The following is a 9,595-nucleotide window of genomic DNA, read 5'->3' on the forward strand; positions in this document are numbered from 1 at the left end:
GCCTCCTTGTGGCAGGTGCGCCTCTCCCTCCTTCCCTGGGGGATTCTCATGTTCTGGGATTCCCGTCAGAGGGCTGAGCGGTCAGCAAACGGAGCCCCCATTGTGGCCTGCGTCAAGCACAGAGAAGCCCCGAGAAACCATCGCTGACTTCTGACTTTCCAAATTAGCCACCGGCCGGCCGACCCTCTGCCTGGCTCCGATGCTGCCTTCAGAGCTCCTAAGCTGGGCTCTGGGCGCCCGGAACAAAGCGTGGCTCCCACGTTGCACTCGCGTGCTGTGCCTTGATGGGCCGCTCCAAGGGGCTCACAGCCTCGCGGCGGGGCTCCAGGACACGCCGAGCAAAGACGCCGCTCCGGGAGATTCAGGGCCCTTCAAGGGTGCGAGGGTTCGGACACACGGCAGCCCCCCAGCTCTAAGGGCTTCCCCAGGAAGGGAAGCCCAAGCGCAGCCCCATTTATCTGCGGAGCCCCTCGTTCTGCCCAGGCGGGGGCAGGGCTGGCCTTTTGGTCGAAGTGTGAATTCCTGACAAGGCTGACAAGGGAAGCAGCAGCCCCCCCTGTGCCCCTCCCCCTCCATTCTAAGAGGTTGGTGCACCCCTGGATGCTGTCAGAGCCGGGGTTGGGTGGACTCTGATTGAGCCACGGGACCGCGGAGGGGCCTGAAGTCACTTGAACTGGACCAGCTTCCAGCCGCCGCCGCTCCCTCCTCCATCCTGATGGCCGCCCCGATGGGACGGGCTCTGTCCCGCGGCAGGACCCCAGACCACCCCGACCGGCTTCCATGCTGTCTGCCGCCCTCCTTTGTCTCTCCCGCGGCGGCTCCGTCGCCTCCTTTTCCTTTTCCTGGGAGGGGGCCGAGGCGGCCTTTAAACAAGCCTCAGAGAATCCGTCTGCAGAGACTCCATTATCATCTCGAGTTGATCCCACGCAGATAATAAAGCCATTAATCATGTCGGCCCCTGCACCCATTCGATATCTGATGGAAGGAAGATGATTGCTTCGCATTGATCCAGCGGAAAGCTCTCCGCCCGCCGAGCTGGGCTCAAGAGGCCCCCCAACCCCGCTGCTTACAAAATGGAGCCCCTGAGCTCCCCGGAGGAGACCCCCGCGATTCCCATCCCCAAAGCGGGGGTGCCCCTGAGGGGGGTGCGGGCCCCCATCGCGGAGCTGAATGTCCTGGCGCTCGAGGTCCAATGGGAGCCACACAGACATTGCCCCGCACGGATGGACACACGCTCTCAAGTCCCTGTCTCGGGGTGCTCACCACCAAGACCCCGAGCCCAGGGCTGCGGACTTCTTGGGGTCCCCTTTGCCTCGAGCCTCTTGTTTCCCTCCTCCGAGCAAAAAGGGCCATCGGAACCGTCTCTGCACGTCTTCGGGGACCAAGTGGGCCAGTGTAGCAGGGAGAAGGGATGGAGGTCCGGCTCCTTCTGAGCACCCCCACCCGCCTCTCCCCGGGATCAGCCTCCAAAGTACACCCCGAGTCTGTCCCCCGCACGACGGCTCCGTCTGTGGGGAGAGCCGCGGGATCCCCCAGCAGGCATTCAACGCTGGCTGGCTTGAGGCAGGGACGTCACCCAAGTCTGCCCACGCCTGCCCTGGACTCCCGGGGGCAAACCCCGCCGGGGGCCTCCTCCCCTCGCCCAGAGCACCCGAGCGAGCCTATCTGTTTGGACTAGAATGCAGGAGGCCTTCTGGAACAAGTAAGAGTCCAGGACGCTGCCCTGAGGATGAGCCAGAGTAGGCCAGGAACCCTCCATGTGCCTCAGGGCAAGGGTGGAGGGAGAAGGGGAGAGGCGGCTGGCAAGCGTGTCCTTTCCTTGACAAACCCCGGGGAGGGCAGGAAATAGCAAGCTTGGGGGCCCTGGACTCACCCCCGGGTCTGGCCACTTACTACCCGGTGACCTTGGACGAGTCACCCAACTTCCTCAAGCCACAGCCGCCTCATCCGCAAGATCAGGGCGCCAGACCCGAGGACACCCCCCAACTCTAAATCGACGACGGCCAAAACCCTGCCGGCAGGTCCCGAGATCGGCGACCATCGCTGCTGTGAGGGGACACGTTTTACTGGGGGATTCTGTGAAGGCACGAAGCCCTCCTGGCTCTGCTCTGCCTGCAGTGAAAGCTTACTGAATTGGGGGAAACCGAGAGAGAGGAATCCCCACGCCTGAGGACACACACAGGGACCTGTAGCATCCCACCCCCACCGCCGATCCCTTCATCCCAGGAAATCGGGCATCCATCAGGATGATCCCACATCTGCATCCAATTCCTATGCAGAACAGCAAAGGGAGTGTGAGTGTGAGTGTGTGAGTGTGTGAGTGTGTGAGTGTGTGTATGTGCACACGGGAATTTATCGCTGGACTCACGGCAGCCTGGCTCTGAGGGGGTCAGAGGAATGGACCCACCAAGCCTTCCATCCCCCCACTGGCGGCTCTGCCCGTCTCCCCCTCCTGGCTCTCGCAACACTCAATCTATTTTGTGATGCTGGCACGTCTGGTGACCCAGATGCGGGAGGCTGGCTTGGAATTTTAACAACCCTTTTTTCCTGTGGAGCCGATCCTCGTGCCCAATCAGGGGCGCTTCCTACCAAGGAGAGGACGACCTCTCTGCCCACAGCCTGGCACACTGGGGCAGGGGGATGGGGAGGGTGGGGGAAGCTCATTCTGGTAGGATAATAGAAAAGCTTCAGGAGAGGATTTCAAGAAATGAAGGAAGAAGAAAGTAACAAGGAGGGTGGGATCCCGATGTGTGGCTCCTGATACTCAGGGATACCTTGAATTTTGGCCCATTTTTGCACAGCTTCAGGGGCTTCTGCTCCAAAGACTTTAAGGTGATTCCATCAGATGATATTGAACCTGGGTCTGTGGGCCAGCAGGGGCATCCCTTGGGGATGGGGGAGTGCTGCAAATAGTACAAGGAAGCAAAAGGGGGGCCTTCTTAGAAAGGGTTAAAGAAAAGGAAGTAGAGCAGAGAAGAATCCTGCAAAAGGGAAGCCCAATTTGGTAGCCTGCTTCAGCAGCTCATCAAATTCCTTCCTTCCTTCCTTCCTTCCTTCCTTCCTTCCTTCCTTCCTTCCTTCCTTCCTTCCTTCCTTCCTTCCTTCCTTCCTTCCTTCCTTCTTTCTCCTCTTCCTTTTTCTTCTTCCCCTCTTTCCTTCTTTCTTTCCTTCCTTTTTCTTCTTCCTCTCTTTCCTTCCTTCTTCCCTCTCTCTCTCCTTTCTTTTTTCCTCCCCTCTTTCCATCCTTCCTCCCTCTCTCCCTCCCTCTTTCCAGTATGTGTCCTGACCTATAATTTCATTAGTATAGAGAACTCTCGGTGTGGAAACTGTTCTCTGCTGATACAGACGGGCGCCTTGCTTCTGTGTCTTGGTCTTTTGTCATTGCACATAGTAGGTATGTAAAAGACATGCAGATTGAGTGCTGTTATATGGGGGGCCTGAGAGAGTAAGTCATTTCTCTTTAGAAGCTGTCTAGTTTAATTTAAAAATGAAGACATTGAGGTGCAGAGATTCAGTGATATGTCCAGCTAGTAGGAGTACAGTCAAAGCCTTCCTGACTTGCCAGACCATCTGAGCCCTATCCATGGTGCTGCCCTCACACAGCTAGTACCTGACAGGTAGGACTCGAATCCTGGTCTTCCCACACTGTATCTGTCTCAAGCCTTGCTCCCATCTCTGGAGTGCTCCCAGAGGCAGAGAGCTTTGCCTGTGCTATCTCAAATGATCCATACAACTTGCTTTTGGTGAGAAAGGGGTCTAACCTGAGACATGAGGGAAACTAGGTGGTGCAGTGCTGAGATTGCTGGTTTTATCAGGAAGACCAGACACTTTTTAGCTATGGAGCCCTAGGAAAGTCACCTAACCCCTCTCAGCCTCAGTTTCCTCACCTGTAAAATGGGGATAATAAACCCCCCAACCTCATAGATCAAAGGTGATCTGACTTTCCAAGTAGCTTATCAACATGAAATGCTACATAAATACTAGCTTGATGATTACTCTAATACAACCGGAGCTGCTTCTGGTGGTAGGGCAAATAAAATTGGCACTGGAGGCAGGTAGAGAGAGGCCAATGTGCCTTCGCCCAATTTGGCCCTCAAGGCTGGCAAGAAACTCCACCTTCTGCACCCTGAAGAATGCTGATGCCTGTAAACGAACATACGTAGAAATCAGAGGCGGTGAAAGTCCTTCAAGCAGAAGGAAGCCATTGTGTGAGGGGCTTCCAGCAGCCCCCAGAGCAGCAGCAGTGGCGGGGGGGGGGGCTTTGGGGAATCTGCAAAGGCTTTGTGTGGAGAGGCAGTAAAGTGAGCAAGGCTGGGAGGGGGGATTTTGCACTTCTAAGAAGCCCATCACTTTGGAGAGCGGCATGTTCAACCTTTGCAGTGCTAATGAGAAATAACCTTTGATGAGCTTCTAGCAAACAGATTTTTCTCTAAAAATGTGCATCCTTGATGAACAGCTTGTGGGAGAAGTGCTGTGATATATAGTGTTTGCAGGAGGACAAATATAGGGGGGTGGGATGGGGAGGACAACTGTTGTGTGAGCAACCTAAACTCTCCAACCTGGAATCGGCGGCAGATATGCCGCTTCGGAGAAGGCTCGGGACTGTGCAGGCTCTAACGGAAATCAGGCAAGGATGGCCATTCCAGGAGTCAGAATTGGAGTGATGGGGCAGAAAAACTTGAGTTTTCTGGCCATTCTCCTATGGAGGGAGGGAGGGATGATCTGGGAGTCCCTCAGCCATTGGACTGGAGCTTTCTGCATTCTCTTGTCCAAGGGGAGGTGCTGCCAAACTGGGAGAACTTAGTAAACTAATCCTACATGCCCTCGACCCCCTCCTCTTATGCCCACAACCGCCTGCATGGCACATACTGCAAATTGCTGTTGTCCATGGGCCAGAGTGTCCAGGCTTCTGGTTCACTCACTGCCACCCCACAGGAAGCTGCCTTTCCCTTCTGCTCCTCATGCCCACCACTGCATCTAGGGAGGAGGGGGAGATGAAGACCCATGTTCCCATCCTGCCCTCCTCCCTCCCCAGCCTGAACCACTATGGCGGCCAAAACACGTGTGGGATCCCACGGCACCATGAGGTGGATGGACGCCAAGGAGAATGAATGACAGGAGAAGGCAACTGCCTTGCCACTCTGGTCCATGGGAGGTTTCTCCTTCTCAGCTAACTAGCATGTCCATAAAACCTATATCTTCTGGGGCTTGGTTTGGGCAGTGCTTGTCATGCCTGGAGAGACCTTCCTCCTCCTCTTCTTCCCTGTCTTAGCATCCCTAGTTCCTCCTCCTCTTCTTCCTCTTCTTCCCTGCCTTAGCATCCCTAGCTCCTCCTCCTCTTCTTCCCTGCTAAGAAGCATTTATTAGGCCCCCGCCTAGTGCCAGACATTGTGTTAGATCCAGGGAGTTCAAAAGATAAAAAAAATCCTTTTCTTCAAGGAGGTGACATTGTACTGGATAGAGACATCTCATTGGTCAGGCAATAAACATTAAGTGCCTACTAGAGGCTGCTGTGGCTTAGAGGTTAAGAGTGTTGGGCCAGAAGTTAGAAGGCCTGAATTCAGATCCAGACCCAGGCACTCCTTCACTGTGTGACCTCTGACTGCCTGACAAAAGGATCGAATGGAAAAGGGAACAGCAAAACATTCCAGGATCTTTGCCAAGAAAACCCCCCCAGATAGGAGCTGGCCTTCCTCATTTTACAGATGAAGAAACTGGCTGAGAGAGGATCAATGACTTAAAGGTCTGAATCAGGGTTTGAACTCGGAGCCTTCCAACTCTGAGGCTAGCAGCCTATCAAACCGTGTCATGCTTGAGATCTGGGCCCTTGGCACCAGTTGTTCAGTTGTGTCTGAGACTCTTTGTGAGCCCATTTGGGGTTTTCTTGGCAGAGACACCAGAATGGTTTGCCATTTCCTTGTCCAGCTCATTTGACAGATGAGGAAATTGAGGCAAGCAGGGTTTAGGGACTTGCCCAGGGCCACATAGTTAGGACGTGTCTATGGCTGGATTTGAACTCGAGTCTTGCTGACTCCAGGCCTGGCTCCCTATCTACTGTGCCACCTGTGGCCCCAGGAAGGCTCTGGTGCATTTCCAAGCCCTGTCCCCTTCTGTCAGGGTGACCCTGGCCTAATCACATCCCCCTCTGTGGCTCAGTCACATCCTCTAAGTGACAAGGCTGGATTAGGCTGGCCTCTGGGATCCTTCTTAGTTATGGGGTGGAGAGTGTAAGGAGGCTGCCGATGGAGGCAGAGCCCTCTGGGGAGGGGATGGAATGCCACACAAGGGGAACTTCTCTGGAGGCAGTTAGACCGGAGCACAGAATGAATGAGAGAGGAAAGTCTGGTCAGCCTGTAGCCAGACTGAGAAGAGTTTCAATGCCCAGCTGAAGACTTTGCAGTTTATCCTGAAAGCCCAGAGTTCTGGGAGTCAGGAATGAAGGGGGACGGGGCGGGTGGCTTACCTAGCATTGGAGTGTCCTGTGGGGGAGAGAAGGCATGATCTGGATTTCTAGAGGGATCTTCTTTATCCAAGCTCTGTACATCAGTGAAATAACCTCCAATGAGGCATCAGGGAACCACAGAAGCTTCTTGAGCTGTGGAGTGACAGACCTGTGCTTCAGGAAGACTGAGAGGGAATTGGGAGAAAGATGGCTGGGAAAGTCTTGGTTTATTGTAGGGCAGTGATGTGAAGCAATGCGCCCAAAGAGCCAAGATGGTGGAGGAGAAGCAGGGAAAGCTTGAACCACCTGGATCCTCTCCAACCCACCTTAGGATACTGGAGAGACAGAACCAACAATGGGATGGGGTGAAGCAACTCTGCTGCAGAAAACAACTTGAGAGGTGGGCAGGGAAGGGGAGAGCCTGCAGCAAAGCCCCATCAAGAGTCTTGGTGCAGGCCAACAGTAAGCCCCCATCCACCTGTTGTCTACAGCTCCAGGTTCTAAACTAAACTTGAGCCAGTGCCAAGACCTTGAGACCCTGCCTAAGTCACCTGCAGTGCAGCCCACACATACTCTGTGAAGTTCCAAGCCCCAGCCCCAGCCCCAGCCTGTAGTGAGGTGGCAAGCCCTAGCACAGGAGGCATGCAGGTGCTTGATTGGTGCAGGCCCAGAGAGAGGCTCTGAGCCCATGCCCAAGCCCAAACTGAGGCCCCAAGCCCCAGTGCAAGGCAGTCGACAAGGTGCCTAGCAGGTAAGAGCTCAAGGAGAGGCTCAGAACCCTCGTCTCTGGTGAGGGCTTGAATCCCAGCACAAGGGAGTCTGGCTGAGGTAAGCCAGGTCTGGGTAAGCCCAGAGCAAGGTTCAAAGCCCTGAGTGAGTCCCAGAGCCCCTACCCAAGCTCAAGGCCAGGGTGCAAATCCTAGGGCAAGGCAGTCCACAAGGTGCCTGACTTGATCAAATCCAGAGTGAGATCCAAAGCTCCTGCCCAAGTGTGAGGCTAGACCCTGGTGCCAGCTCACAGTGCCCTGAGCCATACAAGCCATCAGTAGTTCCTGGAGGAGACTGAGTCAGCAGTGGGTGGTGGCTTTTGGAGCTCCCAGCCCACAGGTCATCAGACCACTTTTGAAGAAATGAATCTTACAGAAACACAGAAGTAGCCTCAAGCATAGTAGCAAGGAAAAATTGAAGTTTAGAAAGGAACTCCACCCTGAGAACAGAGCTCACCTTTAAGATAGAAGTAAAAAAACAAGGGGAAAAAAGGTGGGAAAATGAGCAAACATTCCCTCCTCCAAAAAACCCTAACCATAGAGAATGTTTATGGATAAAAAGAAGAGCAAGGCATAGAATCAGACAGGGACAGTGAAAGCAAAGCAGCTCTTCACAGAACTTCAAAGAAAAATATGAATTGGTGATGGGCTCTTGAAGAGCTCACAGAGGATTTCAAAAATCAAATAAGAGAGGCAGAAGAAAAATGGGGAAGAGAAATGAAAGCAATGCAAGAAGAAAATAACAGAAGAATTGGCCAAATGAAAAAGGAGGTTCAAAAGTTCACAAAAGAAAACCATTTCTTAAAAATTAGAATTGAACAACTAGAGGCTAATGACTTTATGAGATGACAATAAAATAAAATCAAAAGAATGAAAAAAAACCCAGAAGAAAACATGAAATGTCTCATTTAAAAAACAAATGGCCTGGAAAATAGATCCAGGGGAGACAATTTGAGAATTATTTCACTATCTGAAAGCCATGATTTAAAAAAAGTCTAGACATCATATTATAAGGAATTATCAAGGAAAATTGCCATGATATTCTTGAACAAGAAGGTAAAATAGAAATTGAAAGAATCCACAGATATCTTCCTGAAATAAATCCCCAAATGACAACTCCTAGGACTATTATAGCTAAATTCAAAAGCCCTCAAGTCAAAGAAAAAATAGTACAAGTAGCCAGAAAGAAATAATTCAAATATCATGGAGCTATAGTCAGGATTACATAGGATTTAGGAGCCTCTACATTAAAAACAGGAAAGTTTGGAATACGATATTCTGGAGGTCAAAAGAGTTAGGCTTACAACTCAGAATCACTTACTTAGCAAAACTAAGTATACTTTTTGGGGGGAAAACATTGTAATTTCCACACATTTCTAATAAAAAGACCAGATCTAAACAGAAAATTTGATGTCCAAATATAAGACTCAAGAGAAACAAAAAAGTAAACAAGAAAGAGAAAATTTACAGCAGTACATAGCAGACACACAAAACCAACCATGTATTATGGGTATTATGGCATAAAAACTTCATAGCCAAATGCATAAAAGCAGAAATAATAAATGCATCCTTTTAAAATCAAAACAAAACAAATAATCAATAAGGTTCCATGGAAAGACAAAAAATTAATTAAACTAAATAATCTAATTCTAAAAGGGGGCAGATCAAAGAATAAATTCTAGAAATAATCAATAATTTAATTAAGGAAAATGATAATGAGGAGTTAACATATAAAAATGTATGAAATGCAGTCAAAGCAGTACTTAGGGGAAAATTTCTATCTCTAAACACTTATATCAATACAATAGAGAAAAATCAGACCAACGAATTGGGCATAGAACTATTAAAAAATGAGGAAAAGAACAAATTAAAAATCCCTAATTAAAGACTAAAATGGAAATCCTAAAAAATCAAAGGAGAAATTAATAAAATTGAAAGTAAAAGAACCATTGAACTAATAAATAAAATTAAGAGTTGTTTTTGTGGAAAACAAAAAAAAAATAGAGCCATGGTTATTTTAGAAAAGAAAAGAAGAAAATAAAATAAGTAGTATCAAAAATGAAATGGGCGAATTCACCAGTGAAGAGGAAAGTAAAGCAATCATTAGGAGCTATTTTGCCCAATTATATGCCAATATATCTGACAATCTAAGTGAAATGGATGACTATTTACAAAAATATAAATTCCACAAAAGTGGAAACAAAATACTTAAATAATCCCATCTCAGAAAAAGAAAATGAACATGCCATCAATGAACTCTCTAAGAAAAATCCCCTCCAAGGCTAGATGGATTCATGAGTGAATTTTATCAACTATTTAAAGAGCAATTAATCCCAATATTATATAAACTATTTGGGAAAATAGAGAAGGAATCTTACAAAATTCT

The sequence above is a fragment of the Monodelphis domestica genome, chromosome 5 (genome assembly GCF_027887165.1).
Source record: "Monodelphis domestica isolate mMonDom1 chromosome 5, mMonDom1.pri, whole genome shotgun sequence".
Lineage (NCBI taxonomy): Eukaryota > Metazoa > Chordata > Mammalia > Didelphimorphia > Didelphidae > Monodelphis > Monodelphis domestica.